Source organism: Scylla paramamosain, chromosome 10, assembly GCF_035594125.1.
Source record: "Scylla paramamosain isolate STU-SP2022 chromosome 10, ASM3559412v1, whole genome shotgun sequence".
NCBI lineage: Eukaryota > Metazoa > Arthropoda > Malacostraca > Decapoda > Portunidae > Scylla > Scylla paramamosain.
The window spans coordinates 6,215,001-6,227,500 of NC_087160.1; the positions used below are offsets into that span (position 1 = coordinate 6,215,001).

Sequence of the window (12,500 nt, forward strand, 5' to 3'; positions counted from 1 at the left end):
CTTATTTATGTTCGTGAGAATCAGAGCATTAGGGAGCGAGCCATGAAGGGAAGAGAAAAATACACTGAGATGTCTCCCTGCTGTGTGCGAATGAAATGAATAAAGGAAATGAATAAGTAAATGAAACACGCGAACCAGCCGAATGATGGAGTGAAATGAAGTAATGGAAATAAAACAACACCCACGGAATTGAATGAAAAAAAATAAATAAATAATGAGTGAACGAAGGAATTAAACAAAGAGTTAATAAAAAACCGAATGAAAGGAAAAGTAAAAGTGAATAAGGAAACACGAGGAAGAGGCAAACGATTGAACGAATAGATAAAAGACGATAACTAGACAAACGAATGAAAGAAGTAATGAAAAAGAGTGAATATACAGAACACGAAGGAGGAAAAAATTAAACGAACACATAATTTAAAAGACTAAAGCCAGACAAATGGACGAAAGAAACGAACCAATGAATGAATTAACGAACCAATGCATGAATGAATGAGTGAATGAATGAAGACAAGGGCCGGCAACACACGGTCCATTTGGCTCGAAGGCATTGAGAGGAGGCGCTGAATTAAAGATCCCGCAGGAGTGATGATCGAAGTTGGACATTAAAGATTGGAAGGAATGAAGAATGTTAATGGATCTGAGGTACGACACCAGATGGCAGTGGTGAAGGGAGGGCAGGAGGAGGAGGAGGAGGAGGAGGAGGAGGAGGAGGAGGAGGAGGATGCTCTCATGTCACTAATAATGGAGCTACGAACTTGATAAAAAAAAAAAAAAACAAAAAAGAAAGCCTGGAGTGACTAAGAGGTACAGTCATGGCCAGAAGTCAATTAACCTTCTTTCACTTCCATTAAAACATTAAGAACGAAAGAAAATAAGAGAAGCTGTAAATAGGGATGTCCTCGTGTCACTGGTAATGCAGCTACATGCTTCAATAATAATAATAAAAAAGATAACCTGAAGTGAATAAGAGGTTAGAAATCGAGTAATTTTCCTTCACTTCCATTACAAAATAAGAAAATAAGGGAAACTATGATAAACAACTACGTACTTAACCCTTTCACTTCTACTTGGCACATGTTTTCTTAATTATTAACCACTCTGAGACATCTTTTCTTGTTCTACAGCCACTTCCAAGCATTATACTAGCCAAAAATTGCTAAATCTTTTCTTTTTTCATCCCCTTCTCTCTCGTAGATGCTTATAAAGATTCCACGCACTGCTTGCTGTCTGTGCTGTGAACTGTTGTATATCACAGTGAAAGAGTTAAAAAAAAAAATAACTAGCGTGATATAAGAGGTGCAATAATTATTAGACTTCGAGTAATCATTTACTTCCATTAGAACATAAGACCATAAACAAAAAAAAAAAAAAAAGAAATGAGGGAAGCTGCAAGACGCCATCAGTTCAACAGCAGGCAGACCTTCATAAAACATGCCTACCTGTATATATTCACTGCATTTACCAGTCTTCCCTGAATGCTAAGTCATCCGATCTGCTGAGAACCTTAATGTATCTGAAAATTTTGAGGACTTCCAGCAGATCAGAGGCCTGGAAACTGAAGAAGGACATTAAAATACAATAGAAGTCAGTGTGGCACGTTACTTGATTACTGATAAGGGACGTAGCTTGAAATGAGAGAAAAATAGACAAGGAGTGGACGGAAGTTGCTAATGAGGGATGGTAAGAGGAAGGTTACAGGGAAAAAAGATTAATAAGAGGCAGCACAGTATGGATATTAAGGGATGGTGTTTAAGGGGACGTAGTTTGCTTTAATGGAAGGGCAGGGGACCGAGGACACGAGGAGGGCATGGGTGGCGTGGCGTGATGAGATGCAGGTGCAGGAAGAGGGACGGGAAGGAATTATCATGTTGCTGGTGATGATAATGATAATGATAATGATAAAGGTAGTGATGGAAGGAACACAGGATGAGGAACGATTACTTGTGTCGACTATTATTATTATTATCATTATTATTATTATTATTATTATTATTATTATTATTATTATCATTATTATTATTATTATTATTATTATTATTACTAGTTATCATTACATTATTATTATTACTACTACTACTACTTCAACTACTATTACTACTATTTATTCTACCACTACTACTACTACTACGACTACTACTACTACTACTACTCCTACGATCTCAAATCAATCCAGCCTTGATAATTTTTTCCTCTCACTTCAGTCAATTCGCCGTCTCACCCAATAACAATAATAATAATAATAATAATAATAATAATAATAATAATAATAATAATAATAATAATAATAACAATAACAACAACAATACAGCTAAAATTCCCGTGCCAACCAGCAAGGGAAGCACAAGGAAGGAAGACGATAACACCATGAATAAAGAACACCTGGCAGGGAAGTGAGGGAGGGAGACCAAAGGAAAGGTTTATGGATGCAGTGAAGGAAGAGACGCGGGTGATTGGGGTGTCTGAGGATGTGGAAGATAGAGGGGCCGTATTTTGTAACGCTTTGCTCTCTCATCATGATTATTTTCAAAGACTACAGAGATGATTACAAGGGTTCTCAATACTGTTTCTTCTGTTTATAATGTAAATATCTAGTCAATATGTCATTGGAGCGATAAAAAACACCCTTAAAAATCAGTGCAACTTCACCATGACTATTTTTAAAGGCTACAGAGATGATTAGCCGTGTTCTAAAGAGTTTTCCTTCTGTTTATCATGTAGAAATCTTGTTAATCTGTCCCTAGAATCACAGAAACATCTTAAAAATCCATATAACTTACCCACAACTACTTTCAAAGGTCACCGAGATCGTTAACCGCGTTCTCAAGAGTGTTTCTACTGTTAATAATATAAGAATCTTGTTAATATGTCATTAGAATGAAGAAAAAAAAACACCCTTAAAAACCAAACTTCAACTGGATTCTTTTGAAAGTAATAAGAGAGCAGAGCAGAAGAGTTTAAGAATGCGGTCCGAAGCAATGTGAAAGATGATCCACTGTGGTGACGCCTGATGGGAGCAGCTGAGAGAAGAAATAAATAAAGAACACGGTGCACTGAAATAAGATATAGAATGGCCTTGATTAAATTTGGTATGAGGAATAGAACTGAGACGAACTTACTGTATAAACCTTCCGTGTGTTGCGAGGACTCGGTGACTGACGGGTCGAGACAATCTTCCTCCAATTGCGGGTCATCCTTGTCTTTCTCTCTGGGGAGTGACATCATCAGTGTGTGTAAGCAGTGACGCTGGTGATGATTATGTGGCGGTGGTGATGGTGATGGTAATGAAGAAGGAAAGATGTGAAAGAAAGAAATAAATAAAGAAAGAAGAGGAAGAGGAAGAGGAAGAAGAAGAAGAAGAAGAAGAAGAAGAAGAAGAAGAAGAAGAAATAGTCACATGTCATTATACAAGTTTGTGTGAGAGAGAGAGAGAGAGAGAGAGAGAGAGAGAGAGAGAGAGAGAGAGAGAGAGAGAGAGAGAGAGAGAGAGAGAGAGAGAGAGAGAGAGAGAGAGAGAGAGAGAGAGAGAGAGAGAGAGAGTTTCCAGAAATGTATATCCGACTCCACTGCATAATCCTTTCATCCATCTTCCCTACACCACCACCACCACCACCACCACCACCACCACCATAACCAGCAATACTCTCTTCTGTTATAATATAGGTACTGTTATTTAATTCTACTATAGTCAGTGCAGAGTAGAATATTCAAACTTTTATTGTTACCACCACCACCACCACCACCACCACCACCACCACCACCACCACATCACCTTACATCGTTCACACAAACTTGGCGATACACATTTACGCACACACCTTCTCTTTACCTACGCCATAATTAGACAGGTAAGAAAGTTGGGTGGTGACAGAGGGGGTGGGGGACGGCTGCAGTTGTTGGAACCTTCACCTGCGCTTGTGCTAATGAGGGGCAGGTGAGGGAGAAGAAATGGGGGAAGGGGTATAGAGTCCTCAGGTGAAGGAGGAGAAACTTTCCTCATTTAATTTTTGGGGAGGGAAGGAGAGAGGGAGGGAGGAAGAAAAAGATCGCTGAGAAGGCCAGTAAGGGAGGGAGGAAGGGAGGGAGGGAGGGAGGGACGGGGAGAGAGAGAGAGAGAGAGAGAGAGAGAGAGAGAGAGAGAGAGAGAGAGAGAGAGAGAGAGAGAGAGAGAGAGAGAGAGAGAGAGAAAGCTTACGTAAGGAGGAAACATTTATGGAGCAGAGATAGATAACGGAGGAGGAGGAGGAGGAGGAGGAGGAGGAGGAGGAGGAGGAGAAAAAAGAAGAGCAACAACAACAACAACAACAACAACAACAACAACAACAACAACAACAACAACAACAACAACAACAAGACAGACAAACAAATAAAGGAAAAAAAATATAAAAAAAAGTGCCGGGGGAAAAAAAGAGCTTTATCAGAATGGGAGGAAAAGTACAAAATACCTTCCTTGGTGTCTCATGTTTCCCTATTTTTTTCCTCTGACACACAATTTCCGTTTTTCCTTCCAAGGCGTATTTCTGAAGGAGGAAAATCCATATGGACAGCTAAGCCTCCTTTCATTCTTCCTCCTCCTCCTCCTCCTCCCTCCTGAATCTTAACGGAGGAGGAGGAGGAGGAGGAGGAGATGGGGAGAGAGGTAGGGGAGGATAGATAGAGAACGAGAGAACAGACTATTGATGGGAGGAAGAAGACAGTAAGAATGAAAAGGAAAGAAAAGGAAGGAAAAGAGGAGGAGGTAAGAAAGATTGATGGAAGGGGTACATATGAAGGAAGATGGGAAGGAAGAACGGAAGAATGAAAAGAAAAAAATGTAAAGTAAGGAAAGGAAGGAAGGAAGAGAATGATAGGAAATGAAAGGAGAAGGAAAACATAAAGAAAAAAGGGGATAAATAGATAGATACGTGAATAGGAAGAGAATAAACGCAGATTAAAATCAATAAAAATAGAAAAAAATATCCGAATAAAAACAAAAGGAAACGAGGAAGGAAAAAAAAACGAAGGATTATGAAGACGAAGCGATAAATGAATAATAATATAACAGGGGAGGAAACAGAAAAAAAGAAAAATATGTATTGCGAAGGAGGAAACAATAGAAAATATAAAAAAAAGGAGAAAGAGATTACAAAGGAAAAGAAGACAACAAAAAGGGGATTGGGAGGGAAAAAAGAGGATTACGAAAATGATGAAAAAGGAGACGAAAGGAAAAAAAAGTAATATTGTAAAGGGAGAAAGAATTAATACAGGAATGGAGATCAGAAGGGAAAAAGTGACAAAGGGAAACTTGACTCCATTGTGAACTGTCTAATCAAACCATTAATCATTTTTCCTTCAGTCCTGCTCTCTTCTCATTATCCTTCCATTTTTTTTTCTCATCACCATCTTTTTTTCCCCCCATTTCTCCTTCTGTCATTTTTTTCACCATTTTTCTCTCTCTTCTCTTCTTTCTCATCATCTTTTTCCCCTCATTAACTTTTATCACCATCATTTTTTCCTCCCATCTTGTCATTACCATTCCTTCCTTCCACTCCAATCATTACTCTTGCTCCTCCATTTACATCAACATCACCATCGTTTTCCTTTATTCTACCAATCATTATCTTTTGTCCACCCCCAATTTTCTTTTCACTATCTTCATTCCTTCCACTTCTCCAATCATCATAACTTTTCTACATCTTTCTCATCATCACCTTCTTAACTCCCTTCTCACCATCCACCCTCTTCACCATCATTCTTTTCCTTCTTCACATCATCACCTCCATGTCCCTTAGTTTCATCACAATGGCTCTTTAGATGAAGATGAATGTAACACACACACACACACACACACATACACAGAAGGGGATAAGGGTCAGGTCTGCTCCTCTCCTCCTCCTCCTCCTCCTCCTCCTCCTCCTCCTCCTCGTCCTTCTCGTCTCGTCTCCTGTGAAGGCAGATTAGGAAAGGCAAGCCGGGTCCTGCCGTCCATCCCCTCACAGCCTCACCTATGCACGGGTAATCCCCGAAGCAGGAATGACAATAATTAAACGCACGAGAGAGAGAGAGAGAGAGAGAGAGAGAGAGAGAGAGAGAGAGAGAGAGAGAGAGAGAGAGAGAGAGAGAGAGAGAGAGAGAGAGAGAGAGAGAGAGAGAGAGAGAGAGAGAGAGAGAGAGAGACAGGGGGAGAGTTATCTTGTTATTTCACTTTCCACTCTTTCCTCATCACTTTTTTATTTCCTGATCGGCAAGGATGTGACCCAAATTAGGTTACCAAAAGGACACAGTCTCTCTCTCTCTCTCTCTCTCTCTCTCTCTCTCTCTCTCTCTCTCTCTCTCTCTCTCTCTCTCTCTCTCTCTCTCTCTCTCTCTCTGATTGGCAGCCAGACGTGACCTGACCTTCACGTTCCCTGATTGGCTGCGTGACCTTCGCTACTGGCGTTGATTGGTCACTCGAGGTCTTGGCGCGTGCTGATTGGTTGCCTGACCTTGGTGGCGAGCGCTGATTGGCGGAGGGACGAATAGAGTAGAAGAAGGTAAGAAATAAAGAGAGATATGTGAGAAAAAATAAAAGATTAAAATGGAAGCACGAGGGACGAAAGGGAAGACGAAAATAAATAAATAAATAAAACAAAGAGAAAAGCAGAAGCGTAAAGAAGAAAAAAAAACAATGATGCTGAAAAAAAGGAAAGAAAAGAAAGCGAGAGGTAGAAATGGTTGGAAAATAATGCAAATAAAAGGAAAAAAAGTGAAGAAGTAAAATAATGATACTGAAAAGAAGAAAAACAAGAGAAAACAAAACAAAAGGAAGTAAAGAAGAAGAAAGGAAAATGAGACGTGGAAAATAAAGATTATGCACAGAAAGACAACGATAAAAGGAAAAGAAGAGAAGAAGCAGAACTCTGAAGGAAAGTAAAGAAGAAGAAAAAGAAAAGTTAAAGGTTAAACGAAGAAAATAAAATAAGTGGAAATATAACGAATATTACTGTATGTAAAAGAAAAGTAACGATAAAAAGAGAAGAGAAGGGAAAAATAAAGGAAGACAAAAAAAAAAACAGATAAAAGGGAAAATATGAGTGGGGAAAAGAACAAAGGGAAAAAATGAAAAGGAAAAAGAAGATGGAGGTGAGGAACAGGAGAGAAAAATGACGCAGAAGAGAAAAGAAGTAGAAAAGGAGAGAAAGAAACGAAGGGAAAAATAATGTTGAAAGGAATTTAAAAAAAGAAGAGTGGGAAGAAAAATAAAGATAAAAGGGGATGAAACTGAAGAAATACGAGGAATAAAAATGTTGAAGAGGAAATAACAGATAAGTGAAAGTGTGTAAGGAAAGGAATAAGAATAAAAGAATACAAAATTAAATATATATAATGTTGAATAAAGTAATAAAGGAAACTGAAAAAAATGGTACAAATAAAAAAAAAGAATGATAAAGTCACGAATAAAAAGAAAGAAGTATGAAGAAATTACTTGAGAATGCAGTAAAAGTAGGAATAATACGAATGATTAGGAATAAAAGAACGAAGAAGAGTAACAAAAATAGAATTAAACAAAAAAAAGTGGTGGAAGAAAAGAAATACAAAAAGTAAACCGTTATAAGAAGAAAATAACCATAAAAAAGCCGGACAAAAAACAAAATATGAAAACACAAAATAACAAAAACAAAGAAATGATAAAAAAAAAAATAAATAAGTAACGAAAAAAATAAAGATAAATAAATGTACCAGCAATATATAAGAAAAAAAAAGCATCTCGAGAAGGGAAAGGAGGAAGGAGGAGGATAAGAAAGAGGAAGACATAAAGAAGGTTTTTTTTTGTCTTACGTCTCAATGAAAGACAGATACTCTATACCTCTGGATCTATGACAGGAGGAGGAGGAGGAGGAGGAGGAGGAGGAGGAGGAGGAGGAGGAGGAGGAGGAGAGGAGAGAAACATATGGGGAAAGACAGGGATACAAGAGCAGAAGAGTGGAAAGTAATGGTGAAAGGGGAGAAGATGGTGAGGAAGTCGGGAAGGGGGAGAGATTGGGGAGTAGCGAGAAGGGAAGAGAAAAGAATGGATGGTGAGATATGTGGGTTTATGAGAGAGAGAGAGAGAGAGAGAGAGAGAGAGAGAGAGAGAGAGAGAGAGAGAGAGAGAGAGAGAGAGAGAGAGAGAGAGAGAGAGAGAGAGAGAGAGAGAGAGAGAGAGAGAGAGATTGTTATTGTACTGTTTTGTTTTCTATCATGCATCATTTCACATTCCTCTTTACCTCTTTCCTTTACTTGTCTCGTTCTTTCACACGATCACGTGCATAGTTCTACTTTTCTTATTTCTTGTTTAATTTATTTTCTTTATTTTTTCTTTATTTTGTTTGTCCTATCTTATCTCCATCAGCTTCTCCTCCTCCTCCTCCTCCTCCTCCTCCTCCTCCTCTTCTTCTTTCTCCATCTTTTCCATTTGATCTTAAATCTAATCATCCTCTTCCTCCACCTCCTCCAGTCTTCCTTTAATAACTAATCCAGCAACATCCTTCGCCTCTCACAAACGCCTCTCTTCCCTCACTCACTTTTTTTTTTTCTTTTCAGGCTTTTACTGGACATCTGGACACCCGCCTATGCACCAACCTCTCTCTCTCTCTCTCTCTCTCTCTCTCTCTCTCTCTCTCTCTCTCTCTCTCTCTCTCTCTCTCTCTCTCTCTCTTTTTCTTGATATGCTTATTTGTTTGTTTGTTTGTTATTTTATTTACTTATTTATCCATCTATCTACCTACCGATTTACCTATTAATTAACTTACCAATTTACTTGTTTATTTGTTTGTTTCTGTGTGTGTGTGTGTGTGTGTGTGTGTGTGTGTGTGTGTGTGTGTGTGTGTGTGTGTGTGTGTGTGTGTGTGTGTGCGTGCGTGTGTGTGTGTGTTATGATAACGAATTAGTAAGTGGAAATGAATGAATTAATTAATGAAAAAAGAGAAATATAATCATTAGTATACGTGACCGTGGTATTGAGAAATATTGTCTATATTTTTGGTGAAAAATTCACAGAAACTAATAAATATATATATATATTTTTTTCGCATTTCCTTCACTGAAAAGAAAGAAAAGGGGGAAAAAATACACAATAAAAAAATAGAAGTGAAATTAAAAAGATATAAGAAAATAATTGGAAAAAGGCAAAGAATAAAAAAAAAAAAACACGTCGATAAAAAGAAGCACTGTGAAGAGACAAAGAATTAATGCAGGAAAAATTAAGAGGAAAAAGAAAAAAAAAAAAAAAAGGAAACTTGACACCACTGTGAACTGGCTATTTAAACCATTAATGATTCTTCTCTTCAGTCCTCTTCTCTTTTCTTCACCTCTCTGCATCACTATTTTCCTTGTCACATTTCATTACGTTCATTCTTTTCATCACCACTCTTTCCCCTCATTCTTCCATCACTCTTGAGAACTCGGTTAATCATCTCTGTGGCCTTTCGAAAATAGTAGTGGTTAGAAAGCAAGGCATTTCTGAATACGGGCCTACGTCTTCCCTGGTTAGCTGCAGCCTTGCTCCTCACAGACACAACATTTCTTTTGTGGCAACTACAATTATTTACCCACTAGTATACAATTGGTGGCAGCGGTAGGATTGGAGAACAAAAGAACATAAGAAAGTAATGGAAGCTGCAAGAAGCCATCAGGCGCACACGTGGTAGTTCTTGTATGAAATATGCCTACTTATTTCCACCTATCATCCTCATCCATAAATTTGTCTAATAGTCTTATAAAGCTCCCTAATGATTCAACAGTAATAACTTCATTACGGACAATATTTTATTAATCTCCCACTCTATCTGAAACATAATTCTTTCCTATCTCTTTTGTAACTTTTCATGCTCGAACACATTATTCCTTGTTCTATCCTGATTACTGATCCTGAGAATTTTATTTATATCCTTGTTATATTCCCTATACCAATTGAGAGAGAGAGAGAGAGAGAGAGAGAGAGAGAGAGAGAGAGAGAGAGAGAGAGAGAGAGAGAGAGAGAGAGAGAGAGAGAGAGTTTGCTTTGATGGTGCATTGCTGAGTAATGATATTCTCACATCAATCTGCACTGCGTGGGTGACCCAGGTGAATCAAATGGATGGAAACCGCGTCACTCAGGGTGACCCGCGCTGATTACCTGAGTGTGCTCGGGGAAAAAAACTATAAAAACATATAATTCATACCGAGGACTGCAGGGAGTGGGCGTGGAATAAAATATTTAAAAATAATGTTGGTGTTGACAAATACATAGTGGTGTATAGCAGGTATTCATCCGTGTCCTAACGAGTATGTAAAAAAGCTATCAGATTCAGCGAGTTAAGATACTTCATGTCACATTAAGGTAGAAAAGCATTATGTACCAGTATGCTCTTACGTAATTGTTCGCCATAACCAAAGGAATGTCGGAAAGGACAGAGCGTGTCAGACAAGGTACATACTTTTTACGCCCAAGGGAGAAAACATGAACGATGAAGACTGTACTTATTGTACTGTTACTCTACGCACGCATTTCTTCCAAGTACCTTCCAAGTACGTAATGTTGACGGAACAAGAAGTACACGTGGGAATTGTTACGTCTTTTTGCAAAATGGAAAACGAAACACACACACACACACACACACACACACACACACACACACACACACACACACACACACACACACACACACACACACACACACACACACACACACACAGAGAGAGAGAGAGAGAGAGAGAGAGAGAGAGAGAGAGAGAGAGAGAGAGAGAGAGAGAGAGAGAGAGAGAGAGAGAGAGAGAGAGAGAGAGAGAGAGAGAAACGAAGGGTGAACGATTAACTGACTGCTTCATAAAACTGATCGACTTAAGACGCTGCAAAAACAAGGCCGCAAGATCACACAACACCGCGCGTCACCAGTATTAGAACAGGATTTGCGGAAAAAAAAAAAATGTAACGTAAATGAGATAGAAGACAAAAAAAAAAACTTGACAAAGAATTTAATACTTTCACAGCTAATTTCACATCCTTCCTTGAGAACTAACCACTCCGAGACATCTTTATTTGTTCTACAGCCACCTCCAACCACTGTGCTCACTAGATATTGCAAAATCCACTCTTTCTTGTAGATGTTTATAAGAATCCCATGAAGTACTTTTCGTGTTGTGAATTCTTACATATCACAGTAAAAAAAAGGTTAACATATCAAAACAACAATAAGCTAAATAAATACTGGACTTACTTTGCAGACCAGTAAGAGTATAATATTAGTGTACCTTCCATACTAGTGAACTGTAAGTGTGAATGGGAGTGTCTTTGTGATTCTTATCGTCAAAACCCAAGTGAAATCCAGCAAGAAGTAAACTGGAAGGCTCTGGGCTTAGCTGGGAATTGTTCGTGAATGTTACGGAAAGCAAAGCAAAGGTTGATAAAATCCTTTCTCCCGCCACTTTGAAGGATCAGCTGCTTTGTGGAGAGACGATGAAGATTCTGGCAACGTCTCTCTCTCTCTCTCTCTCTCTCTCTCTCTCTCTCTCTCTCTCTCTCTCTCTCTCTCTCTCTCTCTGCCCAGGTCGTAAACATATTGACCTAAGTTACATGTAATTACAGAGTCCCTTCACTGCCATCTTCCTTCCCCCTCTCCTCCCCTGTTCCCTCTCCCCGCACGTCCCCTCTTTCTCTCCTCTCACTTCACCTTGCTTTAATTGTTTTCTTAATTGCAATACCCTCATTTTTTGTGTGTATTCGACTGTCGAGGTGATGAGGTGTGTGTGTGTGTGTGTGTGTGTGTGTGTGTGTGTGTGTGTGTGTGTGTGTGTGTGTGTGTGTGTGTGTGTGTGTGTGTGTGTGTGTGTGTGTGTGTGTGTGTGTGTGTGTGTGTGTGTGTGTGTGTGTCTAGGTAGGTAGGTAGGTAAGTAGATAGAAAAGAGGAAAGAAAAGAGTTCCTATTTTCCACACACACACACACACACACACCCTTCTTTCTCTCTTTTCCTTCCCTCCCTCATTCTCCCACTTCTCACACACACACACACACACACACACACACACACACACACACACACACACACACACAAAACAAACACTTCCCCCACACTGTAAATTGCACTGTACATTTCTTAGCCCAAACTTTTCTTTCCTACAACTTCTTTCTGTTCCCTATCCACGCCCCCAACCCCTCCACTCCCCCCACACACACAGACCCTGCCAACTCGTATCAGTGTGGACGAGTATGCTAATTCTGAAAGATGCCTGAGTCCGCCCTGCCTTATAAGAGAGAGTGAGAGGGAGAGAGGACCATTATAATAGCAATTTCTCTCTCTCTCTCTCTCTCTCTCTCTCTCTCTCTCTCTCTCTCTCTCTCTCGTCCTCAACTAAACTGAGCTCAAAACTTTAATCTGGGTACTGCAATTATGGAATGGAGAGAGAGAGAGAGAGAGAGAGAGAGAGAGAGAGAGAGAGAGAGAGAGAGAGAGAGAGAGAGAGAGAGAGAGAGAGAGAGAGAGAGAGAGAGAGAGAGAGAGAGAGAGAGAGAGAGAGAGAGAGA

At 39.3% G+C, this 12,500-nt stretch overlaps 2 long non-coding RNA genes across 2 annotated transcripts in view; one reads left to right on the top strand and one right to left on the bottom strand.

Moving 5' to 3' along the window:
* The window catches only part of LOC135104177 (uncharacterized), a 121,391-nt gene that overhangs the window by 76,614 nt on the left and 32,277 nt on the right, over positions 1-12,500 (top strand). The window lies entirely within an intron of this gene.
* LOC135104178 (uncharacterized) overlaps positions 1,381-12,500 on the bottom strand; it is a 181,830-nt gene continuing 170,710 nt past the window's right edge. The window contains exons 4-5 of the long non-coding RNA XR_010270321.1: positions 3,120-3,208; positions 1,381-1,558 (exon numbers count right to left, since the gene is read on the bottom strand). This is a non-coding gene — a long non-coding RNA (uncharacterized LOC135104178). The remainder of the gene's footprint in view (positions 1,559-3,119; positions 3,209-12,500) is intronic.